The sequence below is a fragment of the Zonotrichia albicollis genome, chromosome 3, assembly GCF_047830755.1.
Source record: "Zonotrichia albicollis isolate bZonAlb1 chromosome 3, bZonAlb1.hap1, whole genome shotgun sequence".
In the NCBI taxonomy this organism is placed as follows: domain Eukaryota; kingdom Metazoa; phylum Chordata; class Aves; order Passeriformes; family Passerellidae; genus Zonotrichia; species Zonotrichia albicollis.
This window is the reverse complement of record NC_133821.1, coordinates 66,594,118-66,613,277: the sequence shown is the minus strand read 5'-3', so window position 1 is coordinate 66,613,277 and position 19,160 is coordinate 66,594,118. Positions and strand designations below refer to the sequence as shown.

The 19,160-nt window shown below is 38.5% G+C and overlaps 1 protein-coding gene across 6 annotated transcripts in view; it reads right to left on the bottom strand.

Annotated features, from left to right (window-relative positions):
* RGS17 (regulator of G protein signaling 17) overlaps nt 1-19,160 on the bottom strand; it is a 68,104-nt gene that overhangs the window by 28,006 nt on the left and 20,938 nt on the right. The window contains exon 2 of one of the 6 annotated variants that reach the window (XM_074537712.1): nt 8,970-9,069. The exons of the other annotated variants lie outside the window; for them this stretch is intronic. The gene's annotated coding sequence lies outside the window, so the exon portion shown is untranslated. The remainder of the gene's footprint in view (nt 1-8,969; nt 9,070-19,160) is intronic. 6 annotated transcript variants of the gene reach the window in all.

The window sequence follows — 19,160 nt, the reverse complement described above, 5'->3', positions numbered from 1 at the left end:
GTCATAAATTACATTCACATTTCTACAGCAATGCCTGATGCAACTGCTTCTCACAGCACATGGCAACAAAAGCATGTGACCATCACCTGAGCCAGCCAAGGAATAGCTCCAGTGTGTCGAAAGCAGTTTCCAGAAGAGCACATCTCAGTGGCACTCTTATGCTCCTGGGCTGCTGAATAGAGCCCATCCTTACTGCTTAGGCTGCACTCAAAGAGCTCTTTATTATCAGTGTTTTTAACAGCAAGCCATACAGTTTTTGTAGCACTTGGGAGAGACTGCCTTGTTCCTCACCATAGGACTATCACAGCTGTTTCCATTGTGCTAAATATACAGCTAAAAATACAGCAGGATGGTTATTCATCTTCAACATGAGTTGGAAACTGATTTTTTTTTTTTTTACTTTTGACTTAAGTCTATGCTGGACCAATGAAATTAATGTACGTGATCTTATATTGAGAGCAGCGGTCTGGTAAGGGCCAAGATTTTCATATGACATAACAGAGAGGCTTGTTACTTAAGAGTTATTCTTGGTAAATAAAATGAATAGTAAATATGTATTTATAAAATACTTTTCCAACTTTGAGACTATTTTCTCAAAGATCTTTTCTCAAAAGATCTTTTCTCAAAGTCACAGATCTTTGCTCATTGCCAGTTTTTCCTAGACTTTACTAGGCCAAGATTTTTTTCCTTCCAGTGACTTAAAATATGCAGCTGGAAGTAGTATACCATGCATTATCTAGTCTTCCAAAGAAGTTAAACATTTACTGATAAATTACATTAATTAGGAAGGTTTAGATGTCAGGATCCTTCTAATAACTCACATCTTTCTACAACAACTTTAAGTTTCCCAGAGTAATAGCAAATACAAACATATAAACTAGAGTAAAATTTGGTACCTTTGCCTTTGCAAAAGTGCTAACAGATTACTGTGGGGAGGAGTTTGGTTTAAAACAGAAGCAGGTAGAGATGGCCTGTTGTGAGCAGCATGCACTGTGCTCCACACTCCCAGGGCATCCTGCTACAACCAGGGGTGCTGGGGAAAGGCAAAATCTGCTTGATTTGCCACCTGGGTACACCATGCACAGACAAATAAGGGACGTGCCACTTCTACATGCACTCAAGCAGCAGCTGTGAGAGTTATCATTTACATGGTTGCTAAAACTCCCAAGGCTTTTATTCTGCAATAGTGTCCTTCTAGACAGCTTACACACAACCACACACAGCAAGGATACTAAGCTTCAGAACTCAAACCCATGCTCTAAAACTCAAGAAAGTCAAGGCTGGTGGTTATTTTGGCTTCTTGCATAGCTACCTTTTCCATGTATACTGTCACTGAGTAAAATCAAGTAATTTCTGTAGTGTTTGGTCAAATCAAACAATGAAAAGCCATGCAACTATCACTGGTAGTTGCACCTGCTTATGCCATTGATATGACTTATGGTTTATAGCTGCTCTTGAAAATTAAAATGACATGCAAACAAAAACCACACCTTTTTTTTTTTTTTTTCATGTCAAATGCAAACCACTGGGGTTAAAAAGGGATGCTCTGGTGTAACTCGATAACTGCCCATGTTTTTTCAATAGATAGGAAGGAAGGGACATTGTTGAAGCATAATATGTAGCTCAGACAGTAAGTGACAGTATGAAGTCTTTTTCTCCAAATTACAATGCAGAACTTCTGCTGACTGTGCATGATGCATTTAAATTATTTCATAGATAGCTGTGTCATGCTGTGAATTGGTATTTTTTTTCAGCAAGTGCAATGACTGTGGTTAAAGGAATTAAAGCCAGATATTTGCAAATGGAATGTTTGTTTCTTTTAAGTAAGATAGTGATTCTAGAAATATTTGTACAACAACAACAAAAAAACCCCCAAACAAAATGTATTAGTTTCAGAAGCCAGTAAGTTATCCATATTTAAGGATTGTTGGGCTATAATCCCATTTATTCCACCTGTGTACCTGAAGTCAAGCATTTTTTTCACCATTTTAGCTATATATATATATATATATATATATATATATATAACATGTACTATGGATAGAATATGTGGCACTATACATACAGGGGAGAGGATGAAGGTTATCCATTTCAGACATGATGATGACCACTGGAGACTTTGATGTAGTTTCACAAAAACTTTACCACACCACAAGATGCTGCTGCCACTAAAATAAATAACCCTCTCCCTTTTCTCCTGCATAGCTCACAGTCATTCATTCCATTCTCTGTGTTGGAAGCAGCATTTATACAGGGACCAGGTGAATTTGATAAAAGAATAGCCATGACCGAAATTTAATCTAGAGGGAGAAGAAAAAAAATAGATTTAACTTGCTTCAAGTGACCTTCTCATTTACCTCGGGAAGATGTGAGAACTTGGACAGGGCAGGGGAGAAAACTGAACATCAGGCAGCAAAAAGAATGTGGGGACCACTTTCTTCCATTCCTGCTCACACTGTCAGCAAGTGATGGTGAAATGGGTGGGAATTATGCAGCTGCAGAAAGGTAAAATCTGCAACTGCAGTTCCCAACACACAGAATATGGCAGAGAGGGACAGTCAGAAGTGGGATTTCACAGAAATGTTTTACACTTTTGATCCTGACCAGCAACCTCAACCACTGAAAAGTCTCCAGCATTCATCTTTTGGTATTAACTACCATGGCAAACTGTTTCAGAGGTTTGCAAGTTTGGAAGGACACAGAATTGTGAGGAAATATGGCTCTCCATTGTAAAGCATTTCAGGAGAAATTGCTTCCTCCAAGGTTGCTCAGAGCCAGTCTAGCCAGTCTTTGGAATAGAACTGCTTGTTTGCTATGTTATAACAGCTCTGGAGTATGGGGAGGCAGATAATCCACCCCCTTTCTGGCCATGCATTATTTGGTGAAGGAAGAGGGCAGTCCTTGATTGAAGGTAAAGTTACATTTATATATTTAGGCTGTATTTGAAAAATAAAAAGAAACAGATAAAAGAAGGAAAAAAAAGAACCATAGAGTCAGAATCATAGAATGGGTTGGAAGGGACCTGAAAGATCATCTGGTTTCAATCTCCCTGCCATGGGCAGGGACACCTTCCACTAGGCCAGGTTTCTCAATGTCCCATCCAACCTGACCTTGAACGCTGCCAGGGATGGATGCGGCAGCCACAGTTTCTCTTGGCAACTTTTTCCAGTGCCTCACTGCTCTCACAGAAAAGAATTCTTTTCCTGAGGAAGGAAGGAAGAAAGGAAGAAAGAGCAAGCAACACCCCCCAGTCCTGTATGTACACCCAAGGAGATTCTGGCTCTAGCAGAATAAAGCATTAATTGCAATGCCAGTGAAGTGCTACGACAGGATACATTCTGAAATGGGTTGTAAACATGGATATTATATAGTGGGACTATCCTTTGCTGCCAAATATAATGGGGAAAGATCTTACTGCCACAGTGGGAAAAAGTTGTATTTAATCCAATTCAGATTCTCTCCTTTCCACAGCTGACATTGGTGTTCACTCTGAACCTTGCTGTCTCATGGTACAAAAAAAGCGATTTTGCTTGGCATGATTGGTGTTCTGCCCAATAAAAGCAGGAGGCTGAAACTCCAAGCAATGGGACAGTGTTCTCAGTAAACATATGAAGTGTTCACTGGCTCAACCAGTGGCTGAAGTCAAAGTCTTCAGCCCTGTTCTTCTGCTTGTGTTACTTTCTCTCAGAGATTTAAGGTGAAATTTATAATATGAAAAACCCACCCTGTGAAGCAAACCTATTACATTTACTGAGGATGTAGTTGGATGGCTGTAAACTTTAGTTTCATGCTTATTTTGGTTGGATTTCATGTTTCATGTTTTATTTGCAAATACCAGATGTCATCTACGCAAAACAGTAATTGATTCCATTAGATTATTTAGGAAGCAGAAGCAGGAATATCTTAATTCTTGGCTATATTTAGAGTCTGAGCAGACAGAGGGTTTATTTTTGGTGCCTTGGTCCAAGGCATAAAAAGAAATTTAGAATCTTTGATTCAGCAAGTGACTCCGATGAAATCAACAATTTTTCTGGAGTGTGAAAGTCAGTACATAATTATGAAAGACTAGAATGTTGTGCAGTGATTCTGAGTAGACCTTCTAGAATAACAGTACAAATAATACACACTGTCTGCAAGATCTCAGTTTACCTTTTAGCTTTTTCACCACTTTCACTCTTCCTGAGACCCTCTAGCTTGGCAAAAGTAGCGAGTAGTTGGTGAAGGTGAGCCTTTTGTCCAATGGAACAGTTTTTCTCCTTGGTATACTACATATGATCTCAGACTATCACAGGTATCAATTTCTTCTGCTGGTTTTGCATCTGGCTCTTTGCCTCCATTTGGTGGCATGGTTTACTAACTGTATTATGATTTCTGTTTGTACTGATAGGAAATAGGAATAGTATTTGAGCTGGTTGGACTGACTCATTCTGTTGGGGGTGGGTTGGTATTGTGGCCCTTTGAACAATCCCACAATCATGGAGGACTTCATTTTGCATAACATCTGCTGGCCCTACTCTGTAGCTGAGGAAAGGAGCCCAAGGGTACAGCAACTGCTTTTTATACCAGTTATGAGACAGATAGCTATTATAAGCTGCAGAGTAAGGAAGTCTGTGCAAGCCTTCAATCTTCCAGTGCTGGAAGATTATGAATATTAAAAAACCCTTAGAAATTTGGAGTAAGTTTTCCTATTAGCTCTGGAACCAATGGCACAAGGATCTATTTCTCTGTTTAGATAGTGTAATTACCACTTATTTCACTGGGTTCCCAGGAGTAATTATTACAGAAAACCCCTTGTGTGCAGAGCACTGTCTTGGGAAGACTGCTCAAAAGAAATAACTGATGGAAGAATTATTTGGTTTATTACATTTTTACCTGGGAAGCCCTATTGAATGTTGACTACAGTCCCTTCAAATTCCGCAGAGTAACTCTAGAAAACAAAAAAAGGCAATTTCGCAATTGTTACACTTCCCCGACTCTCTACCTCCTGTAGGATTTGTGCTAACTTTTAGATAGGTTTAAAGTGGTTTCCCAGCAAGGTATTGGACATGGCAAAAACACAAGTTGCACCATTTCAATCATTTAATTTGATGTCTCTCTTCTGATGAAAAGTTTTTTTTTTCTTTTTTTCCCCCCTTTCCTCAAAAGGCTGTCATTACAGTACTGAATTTTCTGAACTTTTGGCACTGTCCCATCTGGCCCTCTGCTTGTTTTGGAGCCTCCCCTTGCATATGACCCCCTTGCAATATTTTCTGTCCCCCTCTTAGCATTGTGAAGGCATTCCCCGGAGAAGCTCCTGAGCTATGAAATCAGAGAAAAATCTTGTAACTTCACAGGGGGTTGGAATAGTTTCTATCCTATCCTATCTTCTGGAACCATTGTCTAGCAGCTATTTTGGAAGAGAGAGATCATATAAGGATGAGGATAAACACATACCATTTTATACAGCAAAGAAGTGGCATTTTGTCTTTTGTTGCAGGTAGGACACATAATGGCTGAAATTTCGGGGCAGAATTGGTGCAGAATCAGCTAGAGCAATCTGTCCTTTTTCAAACTTTGCAATAGGCAAGAAAGATCACCTTGCAAAAGAAAGGTGCAGTAGATGACTTAAGGATACAGAGAGTGATTTACTCTGCAGGCAAGAAACTTAGCCCTTAAAATATCTCTTTTTTTGTGATCTGTCACATCAGTACTCCTGCATTGCTTTTCTTCTTTTGACTTTGAAAATAAAGGGCCAAAACCTCAACTGTGTAGTTTAAATTCATACTTGATACTAGTTTATTTCAAACCCAGATATGATTCTATCGATCTCTTAACCATACTTGTTTTCACTGTCTTTACTGGCATTCACTCGATTCCTAACAAGGATTATTTTTAAGTTTAGGGGTTTTGAAAGCCTTTAAAACCTAAGTATTAAGGTAGACAATATCTGTTTAAGACCCCATCCAGGCTTCATCATAAGAACTAAAATGTACACTGAGGAAGGCTTTGTATCCTGTGGATTCAAGACTTCAAACTACAACTTTAGAATATATTCAATGTATTTGGAAAATCTCAATATTTATTAGAATAGAGTTACATTAACACTTTATTAAATCTTTTTAATGAGTTGTTTGGAGATAATTGGATGGCCTTTACAAGATTTTGATTAGTTGCTTGGGTTTTAGTTTCCTGAAATAGTCAGCAAGAGAGTGACAAAGATAACCCTGAAATACTGTTGCTTTTTTTTTCTCAAATAGTCAGGTTTTTTTTCAGTAGTCAGTCAATTTTCAATGTATAGACCACTTTTTAACTTGAAACACTAAGCAAAAACCCTCAGAAAATGCTACAATGTGACACATCTAATGATCTGTGATGTGCTATTTGTTTTAAAGTCAGTATGATGTACTATCTGTTTGAAATCCATTGTGCTTTTTAAGAACAGACATCCTAGAGTAACAGAACCATGCAACACAGTCTGAATACAACTGCCAGTTAAATAATATCACTGATGCATGTGCTGCACTTGCAATGCGAAGACAGCCCTAACACAACATCGATTTTTTATTTGTGCTGTCTTCATTCATCTGGAGGAATGTTTTAAAGGTACCTCAAGCTAAATGAAGACAGACCAAAAGATTTTAACAGATGTCTCCGAGCTACAGAAAGATTTCCCTACTCCCCTTGCAATGCTGAGTGAGCACAAAATCAAGACAGCAGTACTATAGGCATCCTTTTGGGTGCTGCTGACCACTTAACAGCCATCATACAGCAATGGCATTCATGCTATTCACTCTGCACAAGAGAAACCTCAACATGGTTTTTTTAATAAATCCTGAAAGTCATTCAGTACTTCACAAATAAATTCATACAAAGTAATGGATGGAAAAGAAGAAATCTACCAGAAGAAGTGCAACTGAGATATCTTGTTTTGACATCATAGGTTTTGAACACCTGTTGGCTCAGAGAGCAAGTTATTGCACCAACTGACTTCCTTTTGGAGAACTGAGGACTCGAATGTCTACAGCAAAATATCTTGCTCTTCTATTAGTTACTGAAGCTCAACAAAAAAAAATTCTAGGCACATGATTTATTACTGCCATACAGGCATCTTTCTCCTGTCAGGTCCTCTGACTTGGAGAAGTAGGACTCTTTCTAAAGTCTTCTGCAGCAAGCCCTGAGAAGGTCATAAAGTGGAAATTCTATCCATTATAGGATAGGATAAAAAGAAAGTAAAATCTAGCGGAAAACTGGCAAAAAGTATTCAGACATTAAATGTTTTATTTAGGGTAGAACACTCCTATACAAATATTCATTTAAATTGAAACTGTGCAATTTGGCTGAACACTATGAAATCCTTGTCTTTTTTACAGTAATATTCTTTTTATGAGTTTCCCAGACACCTTCTGTACTCATAAAGGATGTCTGAGATTTCTTTTTATTATGTTATGGGAATTTGTTATCCTGAAGAAGCCTTGCTTAAATCTTCGCATCATCAAGTAAATATGCATTTGTGCTTCTGAATCAGACATTACTGTTCAGCAACAAAACATTAAACCTGACAGTAATGCATTATTAAAAAGTTTGGGATGGCTGCATGTGGTTTTTAAGAAGCTGCACTAAAATTATGATTAAAAGCACTTTACAGTCTTCGGGAACATTTTATAAAAAGCAAAATATAAAACTCATCAGGAAGCCTATTATTTATTTTAAGTGCATTGTTTTTATTCATATTTGTGTTTGAAAAACATCTAAGAATCCTGTTTACATGACATCTATATTCCTATTCATTATAGCTAGCATGGCTTCCACTAACTTACACACATAACACTTTAGAAAGCTGAGAAGATAATTTCCTTACAGTGGGGAAATACAAACCTTGACATATTGCTGAAAATAAGTGCTTTATTAAAGTCTCTGATATTTCTCATAAAGAGGACACTAAGAAGACACTTGAGAACCCAGAGAGCTTTATTTTATGCATTAGCATTGTAATTTCTAAATAAGTTTTCTTGTGCTCAAAGCCTTTTCTCTGTATAAAAAGCCAGCTGTCATCTGGGGGTTTTGTGAACCGCAAAGATTCTGCACAAATTCAAGATTCTGCAAAGATTCTGCAGAAATTCAAGAAAAAAATTCATAGACACAGCACAAGAATTTGTAGCCAACATAGGCTAAACAGATTTGCAGGTGTGATCCAAGCGTCAAACAAGCTTTATTTTTGGTGAACTACTTTTTCTGCAGAGAAGACCATTCTGGAAAATTTTCATCTGCAGAAATGGCAACTTTTAATCAAATAAGTGCACATAAATTTTGTTTATGGTGCACATGCTACTAAGGGTTGAAAGACAAAGGAAAGGATTAGGAAAGTTGTTTTAATGTGAGAAGAGCTTTTCTGAAAGCACATTGGACATGGTTCTAGTCTCTGAAATGACAGAATCCACATTTTCACTGTAAGATGAAGACTTGCATCCTCTACTTCAAAGGCCCTTTATTTTTTCAATTTCCTTTTCAAAATGAAAGACTCAAATTTGAACAGAAGGAGCTTCAAAAAGGCTTCCTGACTATAGGCTTTTTGAAATAACTCAATATTTGGTAGTCATGCTGATTTTAGTTACACTGACTGACTTTTGAGATATCTTCTGACATGATCTCTGTGTGTTCCAGTCCTCTTTTCCTCAGCCACCCTCAAAAGGAAAAAAAAAATAAAATACAATAACAAGTATAAACAAAATTAAGAGAGTAGTATAATGTAGAGAAGGTATTTGGTTAATATGGTATGACAGAGGGAGAGGAGAAGGTGGAAGGAAGTAGCAACAGCCTAAAGTTTTTCTGATGGCTTGGAACAGTGGGAGAAGGTGAATGCAAGCACTACACTCAGATAGGCTGGTCAAGGTGCCATGTTCTGCTCATGTTACAGTTTTTATGAACTTCATGGCCATAGAACTAAAGAAATATTTGCCCTTGGCAGAGTGGCCAGGCTGGTGCACACCCACCTGTAATGAATCTCCACTTCTCTCCCACAAGCTGTGCTACTTCTGTTAAACTCATAGCAAGCTCCTGGTGCTTTTGTAGGCAGTGCTGATGCTTGCTGGTCTGAGGAAGAGAGAGAAGACCAGTTCTACTCTGTGCAAGGGACGTGCTCTTTTCCACCATGCTGGCACATGGTATTAGAACCAGATACTGTCATTATGCTTGGAGAAGGTTTTTTGTCAGAAGTCCTGTATTTCTACTGTCTGAATCTTTCACTCTACTGGCTTGTTCTGTGTTTAATGCTACTTTGTTCACCTGCATGTTGCATATAGCAACTCATTTCTCCATCTGCTGATACTAAGCATCACCCTTCATGGTCAGTCACATGTGAGGGTTTCCCACTTATAAAAATAATGTGGCTCTTTTCTTTAGTAGCAGAATGGTTCATGGATGTATGGATGTGCTGGAGTGGGCACTGTGGACACAGAGGTCCTCAAGGCTTTGTTACATACTCTAATTGGTGCTCTCCCTTCCCCAGGCTCTGTGTTGCTTACAGCTGGTTTTGAGACATGGCTGGCGCTTCACCAGTGCAGAGGGAACTGGGAGACTGATCCAGCCACCAGCACAGGACAATCAGGAGGAGTTATCAGGGGCTCTTTTATAACTTTCTTCCATTCTGCAAGTTACCAGGAAAAACTGGCATGAAATAAAACCAACAGCTGACCAGAGTAGGAAAATGGGAAGACAATGAAAAAATAAGGATGGAAGACAAAACCAATGAATTTACCTGACTAAATATTGAGTTAGAACCATTTTGGAGCTAGAAATTAGAGTGGATGTCTGAGACAACACAAACTATATGGCTTAAAAAACCAAACTTACAATGGGAGGCGTTTTTAATATAGAGAAGAACAGGCACACAGCTTTCAGCTACTTTGTGTTCTGAACTATGTTTATATTTAACAAAGTGAACATTTCAGCAACAACATTTATGTGGTCAAAAATATAAAACTTCTGCCTAGATCTCACGGAAAAGACAAGCCATGCCCCAAGCCCAACACATCTCTGTGTGGTGGAAGCCACCAGTCAAGGCTCTGAAGCTGTTTGCAATCTAAGGTTCTCTGACAGCAGAAAAAAAACCACCACAGATCTTTTTAAAATTACCACACTGTGCTCTGCAACCTTTGATTTGTACTCACCTGCAACAACCCAGGGCAGTGGTACAGGCTGCACTCAGCCAATAGTGCAATACGCAATATGCTACTATAATATACAATATGCAATAGTACAATAGCACATTATGGTACAATATGCACTCAAGCCTGTTCTTTCCCATGGCCTCCATCCCTCTTCTGAGGTCACGTTCTTTACCTGGTTAAGGTGTCTGCTGTGAAACTGATAACCTGCAGAACAATCTAGTAGGCAGATGCCTGTCTAATGCTGCTGCAGCAAGACTCACTACAACCCACTAGGCAGCACAGAAAATAAAAACAGATTTGTGGAGAAAAACCAAATTCAGACTTCCAGGTTAAATCCCTTTGCCATTATAAGAGCATTTGAGAACTTACTGTCTTTTCAGTGAGAGAAAGCAAGTTTCCTTTCTCTTGTCCTCATTTTATCCCTTCTCTGGCTGGAAGGATTCCCCTGCAGAAAGCTGCAGCCTCCTTTGTGCACCTCACCAGCTGAGCATCTGCCTCAGACGTCTGAATCCTCACTAGTGTCTGGTTTGTTAGCTTGCCTGGAAGAATGGGTTGGTTTCCCCAGAGCCACTCACTGGTGAGCACTTGGAGCACAGCCTCCCTCCCCTAAACACAGAGGTATGGTGCAAGTGTGAAGTAAAAAGACATAAAGTCTAAATTGTAAATAAAATACCTAACAGGCTACGTGGTATCTCAGTTCACAGAAATTTCCAAAGTAACACACTGAGGCAGAGAGCTTAAGATGTTCTGAAACTACTGCTGTGGGAAACTATTTAGCATGTTGTGTGTTGGAGGGGATGTATGGAGGTTCACAGAAAGCAAACAAAACCAATTATTTCTTCTCCTCTTTTTTCTCTTTCCATGGTCATTATTTAATGTGTCAGTTTGAAAATACAAAATGCCAACCATCCTAGTAAACAAATTTTTTATAGCAAGCTGTGCATGTATTTTCATATGCACCAACAGTAATGAAAAATTATGTCTTCCTGCAGAATCTGACAGTTATTGCTGCATGGAAAACTTAATATTAAAAAACAATGTAGGAGGCTTTATTTCCTTTTTTTTTCTTTCTCATATTTTTTACCCTACCAAGCATGTGAGTTATTTTTTTATAATTCCTACAAATGCTAAATAAAAATTTTGATAGAAAGAATACATCATTTTTTCTTCTCAGAAAGGATATTTTAATTTGGACGACAAACAACAACAGTAAGTGATATTCCAGAATTTAATTTTTCCCCCCCATTTCTTTCTATGATGTTTACTTGAAGCAATATCTGCCTAGGGAAGGTTGTGGTGCTACTGCATTTTTTCAAAGCTTAAGAAGAGAAAAAGAATTGCAAATCATTTGATGACCAGAAAAGAGAAAAATACATCCAAACACAGAAAACCTTCGGAATACCACTTATAAGTGAATTACGAAAGAGTCTTACATGAAAGATCTTTAACACTTTAACACTTTGTTTTTGTAAAGTTTAAAGGCTGTAACTTAAAACTATTCTTCCATAATATGAAGTTCATGATTTTTCATTATCTTTATATTATACCAGTGTAAAAAAAAAAAAATCTAAACTGCAAGGGACTGAGAACATGCTGTGAAAACCTAAAAGCTTCAAAATCTCTGGGAACATGTAAATTTTGTATGAAAGTTTCACTTCTATAGTCACACCCATACATTTACAGTCTCTCTGCTCTTATGCTGAGCATTAGCACAGACTGCAATCCTACCTGTGTTACTGCACTGCAAGGCATTAAAGTAGCTCTTCCACCAGAGCGTGCAATGAGATAAAGTGAATTGACTTAACTTAAAAAAATAGATTTTTGAAGATCAGCAGATGAGTCCTCTTGAAACACTGCTGCCATGTGACTGAGTGGAGCTGGATGTGAATGTCTGGTCTAGCATCCCTCCTCCCATAAAGGCTTTGCTCACTGGCAGTACAGCCTGATGTCCTTGCTACAGATTCCGTGAGGGAAGTTCAGAGGCATCCTTTTATCCAATATTTTATAATGTAAAGAACAACAACAAAAAAAAATACAGAGCTTTGCAGAAAGAGATATACATCCTCTAGGCAGTGAAATATATTTAGGTAAGAGGATTTTGCTGAATTTTAGAAAACTTTTGACTATAATGATAAAAGGACAAGGTAATGTTTTAATATAAAAGAACAGCGCAAGAGGAGCTTGGGGAAGCCTGTTGACTGCATGTTCAAGCACAGCATTAAGTGGATTAAAAAGTACTGTGGGCATGGCAGATCAGGCCCATCCAGGTATCTGCAACTCCTCCTTCCTCACAATCTGCCCTCTCCCAGATACTCAGCTGTGATTCTTTCCACAAAACCCTTAGTGGACCTCTCTTCTTTACTTAGTTGTTTGATTTTTTTCAGGTTTCACTTGGCTTAATCTTCTGCCTTTGAGGTTGCCTTTGAAAGTGTGACCTGTCATTTGGTTAAAATTGAATGACATACAAGAAATCAGTGGAGAGAGAAGGGCAGACAGAGCAAGGATCATCTGTTGGGAAACCAACATATAAAGTCAGAAATGAGAAGAATGGTGAAGAGCTTTGAGCTCTGGCTAGCCCCCCACCGAATAATTGATTTCTGTTTTTCCAGCCAAAACCCTGATCCAGGAGCTGCCTTCAGTCATCCAGGCAAAGAAGGAATGTTGTTGCTGGAAAAGGGTGTGGAAGGAGAATAGCACTCGCTTTCTAGCCCAGCTAGGGAGTTTAGCAGAGCTAGACCCCTCTGTGGTTTTATTTCCCTATGTCAGGAGTATTTAGGCTAGATTCTATCCTGCCAATTACGCAGTTTCATCATTTTGTGCTTTGGGGAGGAGAAACAAGCTATGAAATAAAACTAGAAAAGATGGCTGAAGCTACCAAGCTTTGCAGCAGGCTAAGGAGGAAGCTTAATATTAGAAACTAGATAAGTCTCTTTTTTAAAAAGGCAAAAATCAGAAAAAATGTTTCTTTAGGCTTATTTTTTTAAGTCACATAAGAAATAAAATTTTTTCCATCTGAAAGGGCCTGATCTAGCCCTCACTTCAGGTCAAAATTCTTATTTTCTCTTTTAATTTGCCTCAGCTTATTCTTTTGAGTCAAAAGGTAGAGTATGTTCTATATTTATATGCAATATGGAATCAGTTGCCTTAAAATCTACCATAGCAATTTCTAGTATATTTTCCTCTAAACCCCTTTACAATAAAAGAATAATGAGGCTTTTGTTGAGTGAGCAAACTGGAAATTAGGGCACTGTTGCAAGCAGATCTTGTTATGGACCAAGACATATCTTTCCTCTTATGAAAAATACAATATGTTCTGTATTATAGGACTTTCAAAACCATCCATATTATTCTAGCACTTTCTGAATGGAATCAGTTCTTAAAAATTCCCTAATTTGAAGCAAAGTGAAGACAAGGCTGTCACTATGAAGAAGGTGACATTTCCGAAGATACTCTAAAAACTTTAGGTATAAAGGATTTTAGAAAAATAACCTAAAAAAGCCCCATAAATCACAGAAAACTGCAAGAAATTAATTTTATTTACTGCAAAGCTATCAGTGTTTTAAGTGTTAGACATAAAGTTGTTTCATAGTAGTGGTTTCTAAGGTTTCATGATTTGGAGCAGAGATTCCTCTGACATTGTAGTTTTTCATGAAGCAAAAACCACTACATTTACTACTGCTAAATAAATCCTTGTCCTTTGAGACAAAAGATGAATATTTAACACAACTGTGCAGCCTCAGAGTTCTACTTTATGTCTTTCCTTGATGATATCTGAATAGTGTGCAAACTGCAATGACAAGTATGAACAGAGGCTTCAGAGAGGGACATTAAACACAATATTTCTCAGTAAAGAGACCACTGCTTTGTTTCAAGAGCTCCAAACAAAATTGTTCTTCCCTGTTGTGTTTTACATTTGACTCATGCCTCTTGCAAAGTTTTAGTATATTCAGTGAATGCACAACTGAAACAGCCAAACTCAGCATTTCTTCCCAGCACACTTGACACAGGTCAGAATGCCTAATGCCCCTCTGCCAGTCCTTGCTAGTTCTAATACAAATCTCTTGGAGTGGCTTCATTCCACATTACAGACAAGGAGAACAAAAAAATTCCCAGTGGAACTACTCGGTTATGCTTGGAGACAACTGATGGAGAAAAACTGCCCTGTTCTGTGGAGAGGAGCTCCCAGATGTGGAAGAAATGAGGCCGATGTGAGAGGCACACGTGAAACCCACAGAACACGTGGGGCAGAGGTGTCTGGACCACCATTCCACTGGAGGCCACCTGAAGCCTCTTCTGAAGGGGAACAGCTCACAGACCAAAAGAAAAGATGTAACAGATATAAAAGCTACAAACCCTAACAGGAATACTTGCCCCAGCAGTACTGCAGGTTTTAGTTACCTCTTCTGTTTGTTGTCTAGCTGTCCTCTTGTGGGGGAAAAGTCACCTGGACAACTCTGATTCTGCTTACTTGTTACAATCTACTGATTTTCTCTCTGAAATACTGTCAGCACTAACTGTGCAGCAGCATTCAACATTGGATAACTGAGTGCTCCATATAGCGGCAGTTAATAATCCATTCATCTTTTATTTCAGGGCTCTCTTGGACTGTAACAAAGCAGTCTTCTGCTCATCAAATTTCCTAAAATTTGCAGAGTCATCCTAAGGGGAAAATCCAACACAGTTCCTTCGGTTTTTCCACACTGGGCAAGCACACTTATGTTATTTGTGGGGTGCTGCCCATGGTGGACTATGACATTGTGGAAAATGAGGGCATAAATTTAGAAATAGAACTGAAGTAGAATTGCAGTCAGAATTCAAAGTCCTGTTTATTATACAAAACTTCAGGCAGATTCCCCTTCTTTGCCTATCAAATTTATTGATAAGAGTCAATTTATGGATCTTTCAGTAAGCCAAGGGGTTTGTCTCAAATTGCAGTCCTCGCGGGGTTTTGCATCTAAATTCACCTTCCTCAAATTACCTTTGAAATCTAGACCAGTCCTTAACTCCATTTTTAGTTGCATGCAATATCTTGTTATAAAATTTGTTGTTTCTGGGGCTCCTTTTTGTGCATTGCTCCTGGTCTGAGCATACCATAGGTCATTAGCCACCTTTACTTGAGTTGTTAAAAATAACAAAAGCAACAGATTCTTTGGTACAACCTACTTTTGGAAACATAATGCTCCTGCTCACCTTCCTTTTCAAATAGCACTCTCTTCTGTCAAAATAAAAGAATTTCTAAAACTACTCTATTAGCCTTTCCTATCCCCAGACTTCCAGCTCTCAGTGGAGGATGACCTGCTCCTTTCTTCCCCTAAGGCTGGGGTGACAGTTTCCATTACTGTTTTGTCATCTCTGGACTGGTGCCTGGCTGAGGTCACCATCCCTTGCAGGTCCCTCTGTGTCCTCCCTCCTCCAAACCCAACCTGCGGCTCCATCCCTGCTTCCAGCCCACAAAAGGATGCTGTTCCACAGAGGGAACTGCAGGAATAAGATCCCCCAGAATGGGCTGAGACAACTCCATGAGCAATCCTTACTGCAGGAGGCAGGAACCTGACAGCATGAGGGAGATTTTTTTCCCTATTTTTATGTAGATTTATCTGCCACCCTCCCCTTCTGTGTCAAGACCACTGCTGGTTAAAGGCAGGTTGCTGGCAGTTCTTTTTCAAGTTGACTAATCACTACAGATAATCTGCATCTAGTTAATGAAAATGACGAGAACCTGGAAGTTGTATACTCCATTAGTAACATGCACTCTGACAGGAAAGCAAAATCAGCTGAACCAAAAAATGGTTTATGAAAAATTGTTCAGATGCTGTTGCTGGACACTCTTGCTCAGGTTCTTGTGGACTCACAAGGTATTTTACTTGTGATTTATTTATCCATAAACAAAACTACAAAATAACTTCCTCTATCCTGAAACACTTGTGAATTACTCAATAATGATATTCACAACTATGATGGCAGTTCTTTCCCAGAAAAAAAGACTCAAAGTAAGTGTTGCTGCTCATAGCAGATATTGCGCAAAATTTTTGAGAGATGCTTGAGTTATATAGTTCAAAAACCACAAAAGATTCTGCAGAAGACAAAAGTTGTGTCTTGCTGCAAATTACTGAACAACATCTAATATTGTTCTGCCAAGGACAAATCAAAGTTTCCCTATGGCTGCTGGAAAACAGAATTTTTGCAACACTAAAGGTTTACAGTGGTGTGGTAGTGTTGGAAAGATTTTGCTAGTAATGTTCTAAATTTCTGGATGGGGGAATTCTCCCCCACTGTTGTTCAGTTCAACATTAGACTGCTTCTGCCACTGATGCCATGATTCATCAATTTCCCAAATGCTGGGAGCATTTGCTAGATTTATCTTCTCTGATGTACTGCTTTTCCCTCACTGACTAAACCTACAATGTATCACTGAAGTCCCATTACTGGAAGTGCCTGGTTGGAAACAGCAGGTAGAGAAGATCTTGGTGCAATGGAAAGGTGCTATTCTGCAAGTAATGCCTAAAATACTTTGACTGGAGTTGTTATAATTAAAGGTCAGAAACTTTGCAGAGTTATTTCAGTCATTTGAAATGAACACAAATATTTAAGTAAGGCAGATTACCATTGGATTGAAATCCTAATTTTTGTGCAAGTTAATTTATGTTATAGAGCCAGAAAACATGCTCAAAAATCCATTGTCACTTCTATCAGCTTTGTGGTCTTTTCAAATTCAAATTAATCCAGAAGAATAATTTTTATGGAGTGATGAGAATTTGCCTGTTCTCATTACTCATTATTTTAATTGCCTGTATTGAAACTATTATTTGTATTAATGAATTGACATTTTAGTGACAAAAGGCCAAATTCTGATCTTCTTGTTTTATGACAAATGCAACTGTGTTGAGTCTATTGTAGGTGTTCTTCCTTTGCAGAGGTGTGGTGAGCCTGGGTGTTCTTGCACTAATCAGGAATGCCAGCCACTTTGGCACTTCTAATGATTCCATCTCTGTTTCCACCTACTTCTCATTCAGCAGTTCAAGACTGCAGACTTTGTTTCACTTCCTATTGAGGCTGAGAAAGTGATCTGTTATACTCTTGGTACATCCAGGCCTGTTAAGTCAGCAGCAAGGCCTATGCAAATGACACTACTTTTGCTGGTATGGTTGAAAGAACAACCTCAGCCATTACACTAAAACCCTGAATATTTTCTATCTTTTTGATTTATTGTTGCCTAAAATTTGCACTGAGGAGTAGCTGCTGTAGTGAATCAGCTATCCAGGTATCTCTGTCACTTTTTTTCAGTTCTCCTCTGAAATTACACATGATGCACACCTTCTCAAGGAGAGTTTGCTTTTTTTTTAGATGAAGCATTATTCACCAGAGATCCCCAGCATAATTTGTTCAAACTCTCTTGAAACATATCGATTAGGATGTTCAAAGTGAGTGATTCGTGGCAGAGAATAAATTCCCCCTGAGGAACAAAGGTGTCTGCTGAAGAAGAGACTTGGAGAATATCCCAAGGCATTCTCAAGTGCACAAGAAAAAGATTAATTATATCTGCCCCCCAAATGTCTGTGGCTAGAAAGATGGAATTGCACAGGGAGACTGTAATCACTATTCTCCTCCTGTACTCTAGAAGAACAAAGAAGAAAAAAAAAAAAAAAAAAGAGGATTTGATGTGGAGGAATAAAAAGGTTTGAAATCTCTCCAGCATCTCATTTCCTCTTCCTAGGAATGCAGGAATTCCAACTCATCCTACATGTATTCAACTCTTTTGATACTGTTCTTATGATTGCACTTTTTCCACCTCCACTGGTGCAACTGCTGCTGCCAGTGCCACTGCTGTCTGTGGCGGGCCCCTCACAGCCACCTCTGCTCAGGCAGCAGCGATAAACCTGGTGGGAGGTGCAACAGCACACAAGAACAACCCCGTTTTTTCCCTTGAAAATTCAGCCTAAAAACAGGGGGATGTTTTATAAGCAGGGCTATTTTGTAATTGCCAAGGTGATTATTATATTAAGGTACATCAAGAGGAGCAGGAAGCTTTGCAACTCTGTTCATTTACAGAGTTTTCTGTAGCCCTGCAATTAGCAGAGCATAAACTTTTTGTTGGGCATCACTGTCACAAAGGCTATGCCATGGAGTAAAGGAAAATCTAGATTTTAATCTTTTTTTCATCAAAATTATATGCTGATTATGCCAGTCTTCTGTGAGATTTCAACTTTTAACTCCTGGCACTGTGCATGTTGATATACTATGTCCTGCAGAGATGTGCAGATGCTTTCCAGGGCAGGGAAATAGCCAGGGCATTAAGCAATCCCAGTCTGACCATGCTACTTCCCCTTGCAGTCACAGCAAATTAAATCTGTAATGCTTTCTGTTCACTATGAGATTTTTCTGGGAAAGAATTTGCCTGAGATAACATCACCTTAATTTTTATGCCCTCACTCCCCAGCTTCCTTTTCTTCCTTGAGTTACACAACTATCATGTTTCTCTTGCACAGTGCCAATTTCTAGTCAACTCCCTTATCAATCTAGCAGAGGTATGGTCAGGAATTTTTCAAATAATATTTATTAGAAAAACCCACAACTGTCAAAATCAAAACTGACTGCTGAAGGAATTGTTTTTTACAATTAAAATTAAGATGTTGTCTTAAAAAAAATCTTTTATAGCAAGTTTGGAAGTTCCCAAAATGTCTCACTGTAATGGTTTAGTTCGTTTTGTTTTGTATCAATAAAGAGCAGTTTTTAATTTAAAGAAATCTTTGGTTCAAAATTAATCCATTTATATTGTGAATTGAAGTAAAGAAATAATACAACCTTGTTTTAATAAGTCAAATCAAATACACACATTTTCCCATGTACGAAGAGTTTTTATGTTTAAGACTTTTTTTTCACTATTTGGGGCAGAAATAGTTTTGAAAATATTAATATACTCATGGGACACACCAAATCTTTCTGGCTCTAGACTGAAATTGTTCAGTACTCTGTGTCAACACATTCCTAGGGAAGCCAGCAAGTGAAAAGTAGAAT